The sequence below is a fragment of the Pinus tabuliformis genome, chromosome 8 (genome assembly GCF_031772625.1).
Source record: "Pinus tabuliformis cultivar Carrire ecotype Pingquan chromosome 8, CPIR1, whole genome shotgun sequence".
NCBI lineage: Eukaryota > Viridiplantae > Streptophyta > Pinopsida > Pinales > Pinaceae > Pinus > Pinus tabuliformis.
The window spans coordinates 1,685,315,234-1,685,327,791 of NC_142294.1; positions in this window are offsets into that span (position 1 = coordinate 1,685,315,234).

Consider the following 12,558-nt stretch of genomic DNA (forward strand, 5'->3'; position numbering starts at 1 on the left):
TGATAGTAGCCGGTGAGACCCAAAAATCCTCTCAAGCTCTTCAAGGTCTTTGGTTGAGGGCAATTGTGCATTTCTTGGATCTTTTTGGGGCCCACCCTGACACCTTCACTCCCCACAATGTGGCCTAAATACTCAACTTATTCCATGCCAAAAAAACACTTGGATAGTTTGACAAATAATTTATGCTTCCGGGGAAGTTGCAAGAGCATATCTACATGTTGAAGATGTTTTTCCCAGATGAGGTTGTAGATGAGGATGTCATCAAAGAAAACAAAGACAAATTTTTTGAGATATGGTTTGAGTAGGTGATTCATGAGGCTCTTAAAAGTGGATGGGGCATTATAGAGACCAAATGGCATGAGCAAGAATTCATAATGGCCTTCATGAGTGTTATCACCTAAGAAACAATTTCTAAATGGTTCATATCATTTTGATTGTAACGGTTTAGTGTTAATCCGAGTTTAGTTTTCTTTCAAGATTGGGCTTTTGGGCTTATATTTCTCAAGATATGGACAAAATTGGTATTGTTGGGGCAAATGGCACCCCTTACAGATGACAGCTGGCAAGAAAAATTGATCACCGCCAAGCAGAGAGTTGCGGTATGGATGTGGCCATCATGGTCATACTCAAAGACCGCCCTTAAACGTTTCAGTTGGCGATACATTATTATTGATGAAGCGCATCTAATAAAGAATGAAATTCACTTCTTGCAAAGACTATGAGAATCTACAACACCAACTACAGGCTTCTTATAACCGGCACACCTCTTCAAAACAGTTTTCACAAACTCTGGTTTCTTCTCAAATTCTTACTTCCAGAAATTCTTATGATCCTTGTGGGTGCAGGTCTAGCAGGCTCTGTTGTTCTGAAGAATGGTCGCTTGTCTGATATTATTTCAGAAATTCAGTCAATGATAACACGATTGGATAAAGGAGGAGAATCATTAAATGGCAACTCTAACAATACTGCTGTTCTTGAAGCTCAGGTGCGACGCTTGGCAAAAGAGATTAGGGAATTGGGTGCATCAAGACCAATAACCATTATGAATGGGAATTCTGGTAATCTAGCATCTTTTGCAGTGCTAGCTGCTGCATTGGGAACATTGGCGTATGGTTACATGTGGTGAGAAAATTTTCCAGGAAAATATCCAACAAAGCATTCTACACTTGCATACGTCGAAGCAAAAAGTATGAAGGGCCTGCGGTACATTGCAGGCACAATCCAGTTCTGCTGAAACTTTTGATGACTGGTTCCAAATATCAACTGACAATGACCAACAAGAAGTGGTTCAACAACTTCATAAGGTTCTTCGGCCATTTCTTCTACGGAGACTAAAGTCAGATGTTGAAAAGGGTCTGCCTTTTAAAAAGGAAACCATATTGAAAGTTGGAATGTCACAAGTGCAAAAGAAATTTTTCCAGGCATTGCTTCAAAAGGATTTGGAGGTTGTGAATGTTGGAGGAAAGTGTAAGCGCCTTTTGAATATAGTCATGCAATTCAGGAAGTGCTGCAACCATCCATATCTCTTTCAGGGTGCTGAGCCAGGTCCACCATACACCATCGGAGATCATTTAATCACCAATGCGGGCAAAATGGTTCTTTTGAATAAGTTGCCTCCAAAACTGAAGGACCGTGATTCCAGAGTTCTTATTTTTTCACAGATGACAAGACTGTTGGACATTCTGGAGGATTATCGTATGTTCAGTGGATATCAGTATTGTCAAATTGATGGGAATACTTCAGCAGAGGCATCACCAGCGGAATTGCAACACGATATTCTTGGTTCTGGACTAAACAAACCTGTTGTAAGTGATTTTGAACCCATGCAGTTGAACCTAGAACACAAAGATCCAGATTTGAGAAGAATTCAACGGTCCACAGCTGCTACTTCTGTGCGCCTTCAAGATGCTATTCAAAAGCTCAAGTCTCAGATGCCACCTATTGAAATTGCCTCTGTTATTAGAACTCTGTTCACTATTCTAAGGAATGTCATGGATCATCTAAATGAAACCAAATCCAGTTGCTTGCGCAAGGCTAATCCTATGTTTCAATTATCCATTCCAAAGTATCAAGTTGTTTTACAAAAGAAAAGTTGTTGTTCTTGTGTGTACTGGGGTATAATTGCTATCATGAAGGCTCACATAGTACACTCAGAACATGATGCAAACCTTTTTGCATTAGACAAACAGTTGAATCAAGAAGCTATTGCCTTGGATTGGACAAAGTCGAGGAGCCAGACATTAAGTGGGTTAAGGCATAAAGCTGATATGAATGAGCTTTTTCCTTCCTACCAAACTTACAACATTAACAAGCTTGGAGGGAATCCTTTACATTCTGTGGTAAATGCTCGTGCTTCTGCAGCAGCTGCAGCAATAAAACAGTTGGAAGAATGTTTTAACAGCAAAGTGCTCAAATAGTGAAGTTTTGGTTTGAAACTGTGATTTTTGAAACAACTCAGCAGTTTCGTAGCGCGCTACGAAACTGCTGAAGGTGATAACTAAAAGCTCAGCAGTTTCGTAGTGCGCTACGAAACTGCTGAAGCTAAACAGTCTAATTTCAATTAACCGGTTTTGAATATGGACGGGAATTTTGAAAGGGGAATGTCTACAAGATATGCAAGGCATCAGCTGAAGCTATTAAAATTCAACCAGGTCAAGACAGGTGGAGATAATATGCATTCGAATCCAACTTTAGATTTTTGTCATAAAGTGAGCATATTTACCACACTTCATGATATGTGAAACAGTTTGCAAGAATTTTGGCTTTCACGCATGAAAACGGTGGACAACACATCAAGCACGTGGCAGTCTGCTCCATTTTGGGTAATTAAAAGATAAAGGATATACTTTGTTGGATCCGGACATGTTAAGGCAAACTAAAGACCAGTACACAGGGGCAGTTTCCTATGTGTCAGGGTATTGGAAAACATGTGACATTGAAGACAAACATGGAGCCTTGAAGACCCATCACAGCCCAACTAGAAGGGGACCATATGTCAAAGAACGAAGATGATTGTAGACCAAGACTGTCACGGTGTTAGAATCCTACTTGATTTAGATCTCTAAAAACTCCAGTCAACACTTTGTTGTATTTATTAAGTAGTTAGAGTTTAAGAGTGGTCAGTATTAGAAGTAGTTTTCGAATTCCCCTCATGCTGGAGGAGGAATCTAGATCAGTTAGAATAAGAGCTCTATATATAGCTGAAACAACAATGTAATTGGGGTTGGAAATTTTATGAAAAAGCTGGTATTTGGCCTATGTAAGACTCATTTTCAGTAATATACATGCTGGACTTTACTTCTCAAGATTCATGAAGGATTTTTTATGTTCAGAATATGTGATGTTGTCCTTTTCTTAATTCTTACAGTGGTATGGATGTATAATCACTCAGAATTCACTGAATGTGCTCTGACTTCCTGTATACATTTATAGACTGTGTGGTCCCATATGAGTTTATGTTCTGAATGTTTAAATGCTGAATGCCCTGACTTCCATGTAAGGTTGAGTTCATTGTTATATTGAGGTGTTGTTGACTCCATATGCCCAATGGATAGTTTTGTTTAATGTGTTTCCACCATTCATACTTTTCACAATTGTTCTATAAGAGTTAGCCATCTTATCTTTAATCAAAATCATTAACCCATCAAGAGAGAGCCCTCTCAGGTTGAGGAGGCTAAGCCCCAGCCTAAAGTCGGTTTGAAATAGTTACTTGAAGTCTTCCTGGTCTGCAGCCTTCCAGGGCCTGATTTTGAGATAACAATGAGTTTGGAAAGTAGTCTTTGGAATGTCTACGTCTTTCATGCAAATTTGGTGATAGCCTGAGCGAAGGTCAAGCTTAGTAAAAAATTGAATCCCATTTAGTTCATCTAGCAAATCATCAATAACAAAGATGGGAAATTTATCTTTGACCATTAGCTTGTTGAGGACCCTGAATTTTGGACACATACACCATTCTCCATCTTTCTTGAGCACCATGACCACAAGCGATGAATAAGAACTAATGTTAGGACGAATGACACCTACTTCTAGGAGTTCCTTGATGGTTTTTTCGATTTCATTCTTTTGGGTGAAAGGATATCTATATGGGTGCACATTTGGTAGTTATGCCCTTGGGACCAAAGTAATGCTATGATCATGCTCCCCTCTCGAGGGTGGAAGCTCATGAGGCTTGTCAAAGACCAGCAGATGGTTGTTTAATGCCTATTGCATCTCAAGATGCATATGGAGAGAAGTGGGTTCGAAAGCCTGGATGGCATTAAACTGGGCTATAACTCTATGGTGGACCTTTTTTAACAATTTTTCCATCCTATGCGAGCTGATGATAGAAGGATCACCTGCCTGGAGTCCGCGGAGGGTATGTGTGTGGTTAATCTACTTAAAGCTCATATATAACTCCTAGCAATCCATTGTGATTGGGCCGAGTGTGCAGAGCCATTTAGCACCCAAGATAATGTCACACGCACCCATGTTGATGGCAAACATGTGGGTCTTTAGGTGATAATCCCCCATTTGAAGTTTGACATTTTCACAACAGCCTTCACATTTCATTGTCCCCCCATCAGCAATTCGGACCCGGAAATTAGAGACTGCTCTGACAAAACAATGCACTTATTTAGTGACTCTTTGATGGATAAGGTTATGTGTAATGCCACTATCAATCAAGACTGCTACAGGGCGATGCTTAATAAAATCTCTAATTTTGAGAGTTTGGGGAGAAGAAATTCCTACCAAAGAATGAAGTGAGATAACTGGTTCTTCAGGTGTCACTGGGAGTTCATTGTCCAGTTGGTTGTCCTCATCTTCCTCCTCTGGTGCCTCGAATAGTGGGGCTTCCTTAGATTAACTGTGATCAATAGCATCAATTTGAAAGAATTTGGGTTCCTTCCATTTATACCCCAGGGAGTATTTCTCATCACAGGAGTAACACAATCCTTACTTTCTTCTTTTCGCCATTTCCGCTAGTGACACCTTTTGAAACTTAAGTGTTTAGGTAGTGCTCAAAGCCTAGTGCGGTGACACTTGGCTATGAAATTTGGATGAGTTGTCTAGGCCGCTAACATGCATTCTACTTCACGAGCTATCTTGCAAGCTGCCAGCCATGAGACCGGGTGTTGCAATCGAACGTGGGCTGGTATGGTGTCTTTGAGACCACTGACAAAACATTCTAAGTAGAATTCATCTATTAGACCTCCTGTATAGAAGGCTAATGCTTCAAAGGCTTTAATATATTCTTGCACTATGTTTGTCTGTCAGAGCTTAGTAAGATGACCCAAAAGGTTAGATTCATGGTCAAAGTGATCAAAAACGGATTTTGAGAATATCTGCCAAGTCACTAGCCTTGCATAGCAGCGTTGGTGCCACTGCCACCATTTCCATCTTTCCTGGTCCTAGTACAAGCTTCCCACACTTATCTTAGTCACATCATCTCTGATGTGATTCAATGTGAAATATTGCTCCATTAGTGCTAGTCATGTGACCAGATGAGAGCCATCAAATTTATACATGTCCATATTGGGTGGTCAAGGCTAGGAATGTTGGTGATTTCCATATAAGTGAAGAGAATGGCTAGACTCGCCCTCAAGGTTTTCATTAAAATCATATACCTCTGATTGTTCCCCCAACTTGCCCTTTGTGATTGTGTCATGTAAGGTATGAATCTGCTTCGTTAATGCCTCAAAATTTTGTTCACGGGTGTCTATCTTCTCATTGGCCATAGCTTGAGCTCTGGTTTGTACCATGCACAGATCTCGTACACTTGTCGTTACTGTGAAAAAAAATTGGAACCATCCGAAATTTCGATGCTGACAAGTGAATGGTACCACCTTGCTCATCCCGTCGACCTAATTCTTATGGGCTAAGTCTCCTATAACTGTCCCTATTTTTTTTATTTTTTTTTTATTTTTGACTCCAAAAGGAGTCTTACTCCTTGCTTAGGAATACTGCAGTAGTCGATTCCCAGAAAAGTTAATTCTGCCCAATGTTCTACAGGAATCACAGCTAGGTATAGGAGCCACACAAATAGTCATATTGTAGGTTTTAACCCCATACAGAAATTACCTGCATATGAATTCTAAAACATATGAAATAAACAATGTGAGAGCATAACACATGAAACACATATACACAGAGATTTCCCACTAGATCCTAAAACCGAGACTACTAGCTTGATTTTTCATTATGTTCCTTTCAATGTTACAATACATATTTATACATGTTGAAGCATCCAATACCATGGACCGAAAACCATCGTGTAGGTTAGTCGTGGAAAGAATATAACATAACCCAACAATCTCCCACTTGTTGTTTTCTTTCCACAGGGGGCCACAGGAGAGCTTAATCATTTTTCCAGCCCTGAAATGGCCATTGTTTCTCTACGCCAAGAGAACTTCTCAAAGCTCACAGATTTTGTCAATGCATCTGCAGTATTCTTCAAACTGTCCACCTTTACCAACAACTACCTTTCTGTCTTCTATCATATCCCTCACAAAGTGATATTGAATATCAATGTGCTTTGTCTTTGAATGATAAGCAGGGTTCTTTGCCACGAAATTGCACTTTGGCTATCATAGTCTATTCTTATAGCTCCTTGTACTAACCCCATACTTACAATCTCTCCAACCAAATTGCTTCCTTGCTTGCATGAGTGGATACCATGTATTCTGCCTCTGTAGTTGATAGTGGCACTACGTATTGTTTCTTACTCATCCAACTGATTGCACCTCCAAATAGGTTAAACACATACCCACTTATAGATCTTCTCTGATCCAGATCTCTAGCCCAGTCTGCATCAACAAAGCCACGAATATCCAATACTCTATCCAATCCTGGTCTTCCTTGGTAACACAAACCATAATCACTAGTGCCACGCAAATACATGAAAGCCCACTTCACTGATGTCTAGTGCTCCTTCCCTAGTTTTGACATAAACCTGCTCAATACTTCCACTGCATGTGCAATGTTTGGTCTAGTATAGACCATTTCATACATCAGGGTATCAACTACACTTGCATAAGGAACACGGGACATGTCCTCTTCCTCTTCTTGTGTCTTGGGACACTGTTCAGCAGATAACCTTACACCTACAGGAATAGGAACCTTTACTGGTTTACTATCCAACATATTAAACCTTTGCAATATTGTCTCGACATACTTCCTCTGGTTTAACCAGAGCTTCCTCTTTGCCCAATCTCTTTTAATTTCCATGCCCAAAATATAGTTTGTAGCACCAAGATATTTCGTGTCGAATTTGAAGGACAATTGGGTCTTCAAATCTTGGTTAACTTATTTGTCATTTCCAACCAGCAACATATCATCCACATTCAAGACTAGAGAAATAACATGGTCACCAATTAATTTAAAATATACACAGTGATCTGCTTTGCTTCTGGTGAAGCCAAGTCCCCATATAAAATGTATCAAATTTCTGATACCACATCCTTGGTGACTGTTTTAACCCATATAGAGACTTCTTTAACTTGCATACCAGTTCTTTCTTACCCTTCACCGTAAAGCCTTCAGGTTGCTTCATGTATATTTCCTCTTCCAAATCCACGTGAAGAAATGATGTCTTCATATCCATCTGTTCTACCTCAAAGTCAAAAGCAGCAACAACATATAAAAGTAATCTAATAGAAGTTACCTTGGCAACAGGAGAAAAAATATCATCAAAATCAATTCCCGACACCTGGGAATAACCTTTTGCTACCAACTGAGCTTTGTATTTCTCCACCTTTCCTTTTGCATTGGTCTTTTTCTTGAACACCTATTTGCTACCAATGGGTTTCCTTCCAATCGGCAACTCCACCTAATCCCAAGCCTCATTTTTGTGCAAAGGTGCCATTTCATCAACCATGGCCTCTTTCCAGAGTTTTCCATCCTCTGAATCCACTGCTTCCTTCACAGTTTTGGGATCATCAACAGTAACAGACAAAGAAAAATTTGAACAGAAACTAGATGGACTATACCTTTCTGGTTGCCTTCTTTCTCAAACTGATCTTCTCATAGCTGGAGTTTGTGGCTCTTAATCTTCTGATTCCTCCTCTGCTACAGAGTCTGATTCTTCCTCCTTTAGTTCAAACTCTATCTTCACAGGTTCCTTTGGTTGGACTTCATGTTTAATAACATATTTCACCTTTCTGAGCACCACATCTCGACTGTACACAACCTTCCGTGTGACTGGGTTCCAAAGCTTATAACCCTTTAAACCATCCTTATACCCAATAAAGATGCACTTTTTAGATTTACTACCCAACTTGGTTCATTTCTCTTTTGGAACATGTACATATTCATCACATCCAAATACCCTCAGATGTGAAAGAGAGGGTTTCTTACCAGTCCATAATTCTTGTGGAGTCTTATCCTCCAATGCTAATGAAGGTGACATGTTGACCATGTAGCATGCAGTATCCACCGCCTCTACCAAGAATTCCTATCCTAACCTAGCACCACTGAGCATGCTTCTTCCCCTTTACATCAACATCTTGTTCATTCTTTCTGCGAATCCATTTTTCTGAGGTGTATATGGAGTAGTATTCTGTCATGCTATACCACACTTTTTACAGAATTCTTCAAATTCCTTGCTACAAAACTCTCCACCATTATCTATCCTCGGCACCTTTATCTTCTTCTCTTTCTAGTTTTCCACCAGAGCCTTAAATTCTTTAAACCTGTCAAGGACTTCAGATTTCTTCTTAAGGAAATATATCCATGTATTCCTTGAGAATTCATATATAAATGATACATAGTACATAGAATCATCTAGTGATGGAACCTTCACAGGTCCAAACACATCACTGTGCACAAGCTCTAATATCTGTTTCATCCTCTTACCACCAAAGGGGAAACACACCCGATTTTGCTTCCCATATACACAATTTTCACAGAAATAAAAATCCAGAGAGCTATTACTCATACCTTCTATCATACCTTTACCATGAAGTATTTGAAGGCCCTTCTATCCAATATGTCCAAGCCTTTGGTGCCACATCATGGTCTTCTCTCTAGAGTCCACTATATTTTCTGCTCCATTTCCAGGAACCATAGAACTATTGCACCTATCAACAATAGTGCTACCTTGTAGCTTGTACAAAGTTCCAATCCGAACTCCCTACATCAATACCAGTGCTCCCCGAACCATCTTGCTGGTATCCTTCTCAAACACTTTCTTTACACTTGCATCATCCAACTTTCTTACAGAAATTAGATTTCTGGCTAATGCAGGAATATGCAGAACAGATGGAAGTGTTCTAACCCTTCCACCTTGCAACTTCAACTTTACTTTTCCACGACCAATGATTCTATCCTTCCTATCATCTCCTAAGAAGACATCACAACCATTGTATTTCTCATACTCGCAGAACCACTCTCTATGGGGAGTGGTGTGAAAGGATGCACCTGAGTCAATCAACCATGCCTCATGATCTACATGTGTACTTGAAGAAGCCAAGTACACATCCCCAACTTCATCTGAGGTGGTTTTCACCTCTACAGAAGGAGCATCATCAGATCCATTTCCTTTATCAGGAGCTTTAGATTTATAGTCCCTTCTGAAGTGCCCTTCCTTTGTGCATTTCTAGCACACCACCTTTATAGGTTTTCCTGGAGATTTAGATCTCCCTCTAGATTTAGATCTCCCACTCGATGACTTATTTTTGTTTCTGTTCTGGGACCGTCCTCATACAGACAAGGCATCACCATTCTGGCTCTCCATATTTTTCCATCTCATCTCCTATGTCAACAAGGCTGAGACTATTTCATCAAATTGCAAAGCAGTTGCATTGCTACCTATTGTAATAACCAGACTATCCCACGAATCTGGTAGAGAACACAAAAAACTAATGCACTTATCTTCATCTAAAATTTTAATATCAACAGATGATAACTGACTTACCACAGTATCAAATGCATTCAGATGCTCTGTCACTGAGTATCCATCTTTCATCCTCAAGTTATATAGCTTTTTCAGCAGGAACAGTTTATTCACCAGAGACTTAGATTGGTACAAAGTCCCTAACTTGTCCCACAAAGCCTTCGTCGTAGCTTCCCCTGATACATTTAGCAATACTGAATCTGAGACACACAAGCGTATTGTGCTCTTTGTCTTCCGATCCAACTTCTTCCATTCTTCTTCGGTCACTCCCGTTGGTTTAGTACCTGGATCTATCGTGATCCACTAATATTTATCCACCAGCAAATCCTCCATTTTGAGTTTCCATAACTCAAAACTTTGACCATTGAACTTCTCAATCTTTATCTTTCCACTGCTCGCCATCTTCTTTCACCACCTGTTAAGCCACTATTGTACTAGTGTAACCCCTTATTGCTATTAGTACAATCCACTTATTATATTTATGTACCCATGTAGTGCCCATATTGTTACTCTTGTGCCCCATAGAAGCCCACTATTGTTATTATTGTGCCCTTACATTATTATTGTTATGTCGGCTCCGATTATGTTATGAGCCCTTAAACTCTTATATATAGAAAGGAGGTATTTTCATTTGTATCATCCAAGAATTTTTCATTTATGTAATGTAAAGGAGGTTTCCCCCTCGAAGAGGCTAAATTCTAAGGTGTTGATCTATCTTTTCTATCTTTACTTGAGCTGGTTTCATAACATTTGGTATCAGAGCTATGGAATCTAGGGTTTCGCTGCTCCAAATAGATCATCGTGGAATTTTCGCTATAACTATTTTTCTGCGGTGTTTCAAAAGTCGCAAAAAAACCCCATTTGAGAAGAAATCGCATTGAACCTTAGATCCAAATTTCAGAGCTTTTCACGCTATATTTGCGAAGATATGATCTGAGGAAGTTGGTCTTTTTGTAGACTCCTAAATTACATTACAAACAGGTGACTTGGGGAAAATCATCATAACTTTCTCTTTGGGAATCAGATTGAAATTTCGTAAGAAGGTACAGAAAGAGGATGAACTGTGGCTTCTTGTATATCTTTTTCAGAGCCAAATGTAGAAAAATGACACGTGGCACTTCATACAAGTTTGTTCTTCTGGAAAGGTCTATAATCAGGTCATCGTGGGAGATTGTGCATAACTATTCCTTGGAGAATCTAATTTGGATCAAATTGGTGGCATTGGAAAGAGGACACAGGAGGCTACTACAGGTAGAAATTTTAGAACTTAAATATATGAAACTACAGAGTTACAGTCATTTCAAGATCAAGGTCATAAAATCAAGAAAAAGCAAGATGAGGAAGTTTGATGGCAAGGATCCGGTAAATTGGATACTTCAGATGGAGCAATATTTTGATCTACATGGTGTACCACTGTTACAAAAGGTATGTATTGCATCTTCATATTTAGATCCAAATCAATTTTTATGGTATAAAGGGCTTTGTTCTCGTAAAAAACTTGTTACGTGGTCAATTCTCACGGAGAAAATGATAGCACATTATGAGGATACAAAGAGCAACACCTTCTTTAGAGAAACACCACAACAATTGGAAAGAGTAAAAAGGCTTTGTGACATATTTGAAAGTAAAATTATGGCAACAAGGATGTCTACCCCTCACAACTATAAATATGGATGTGTTGTTTCTCCTAACCTTCCACAACCTACAAGGGTTACACCACAACAATTGGAAGAAAAAAGAGAAAAAGGGCTTTGTTACAATCGTGATAGCAAATGCTCTAAAGGTCATAAGTGTGCTGAGAAGAAATTATTTTACATAGAGTATGAAGAAGAGGAAGAAAAGGATCACGAAACATCAAAAGAAGAGGATATATGCTAGGACCCAACCCCAGAGAAAGAAGAAATGAATCCAACCATATCTTGTCATTCACTGGTCAGAATTACCACTCCTCAAACTATCAAGATAGAAGGATATATCAAGAAGAAAAATGTTCAAGAAGTGAAATATCACATCGAGTGTCAAGAAATGAGTCCGACCATATCTTGTAAAGGATTGGAAGAAATTACCATGCCTCAAACTCTAAATATAGAAGGACATATCAAGAAGAAAAAGGTTCAAGCAGTGAAAGATCACATCGAGCATCAACAACAAGTTCTCCAACTTTTAAAGGATAACGCCACTTTGGTGAAAAATCAAATGAAACAACAGGAAATGTTGGCAATACTACATGCACTTAAAAAATGGTGACCTTACCAAATGGGAAGACTCTTCAAGGATGAGGATGTGGAAGCATTGTTTTGTGCTATTTCTATTATCCAACGAGATTAGATAAATGAAGCAAGGGATGAATGGAAGAAGGAAAAAGAGGTATGGCCACTTATTCAAAAGTTGCAAAAGATCCCAATTCAAACAATATTGCCAGAAATTGAAGAGGAAGGAAAAATCATATTGGAACCTGGAGTAGTCACAGAAACAAGAAACCAGCAGCTACGAAATCGATCAATTTTAGAGTATCTCATCAAGTATAAGAACCTACCTGCGGAAGATTCCACATGGTAGGACAAGAATTTTATACAGAAGCATCAAGAACTACTCAAGCATTGAGGACAACGCTTTTTGAAGGAGAGGGGCATGTTAGGCCCCTATACTACTAGTGTAACCCCTTATTGTTATTAGTACAACCCACTTAT